An 814-nucleotide genomic window follows, 5' to 3' on the forward strand; every position below is an offset into this window, starting at 1 on the left:
TATTATTATTATTATTATTATTATTATTATAAAGGTGGTGAGCTGGCAGAATTGTTAGCACACTGGACAAATGCTAAGTGGTATTTTGTCTGTCACTAAGTTCAAATTCTGCCAAGGTCAATTTTGTCTTTCATCCTTTTGAGGTTGATTAAATAAGTACCAGTTATGCACTGGGGTCAATGCAATCGACTTACATCCCTTCCCCCAAATTTGAGGCTTTGTGCTTCCAGTAGAAAGAATTATTATTATTGTTATTATTATTATTATTATTATTGGTGTTGATGTTGTAGTTGCTTAATTCCAAGTCATCCTTGACTGAACAACCCTATAATCAAAGACATTCCATCCATGGCCATCCAAACATTTTGGGGAGATATCTTGAACTACATCATTGAAAGTGCATTTCCCTTTTCCAAGATAATAGGGGATGAAAGAAGGTTGACTTAGCTACTGTTTCTTGCAGGTCAAATGACCACATTGCGACATCCTTGTTGGTTTGTGTTGTTGTTGTTCTGATGTTATGGAGGACGTGATTGTTGCTATCAATGAAAACAGTACCTGTTGTAGTAGTAGTAATAACAGCAGCAGCAGCAGCAGCATTAGTAGTAGTAGTAGTAGTAGTAGTAGTAGTAGTAGTAGTAGTAGTAGTAGTAGTGGGGGAGTGGCAATCGTGGTGGTGATGATGATGATGGTGGTGGTGTTAGTAGTGGTGGTGGGAGGAGAGTGGCGGTGGCAGCAGCGGTGATTGTGGCGGTAGTGGTGGTGGTCGTGGTCGTGGCAGTGATGGTGGAAGTGGTGGCAATGGTACTGGTGG

This window comes from Octopus bimaculoides, chromosome 10 (genome assembly GCF_046866305.1).
Source record: "Octopus bimaculoides isolate indiv1 chromosome 10, ASM4686630v1, whole genome shotgun sequence".
Lineage (NCBI taxonomy): Eukaryota > Metazoa > Mollusca > Cephalopoda > Octopoda > Octopodidae > Octopus > Octopus bimaculoides.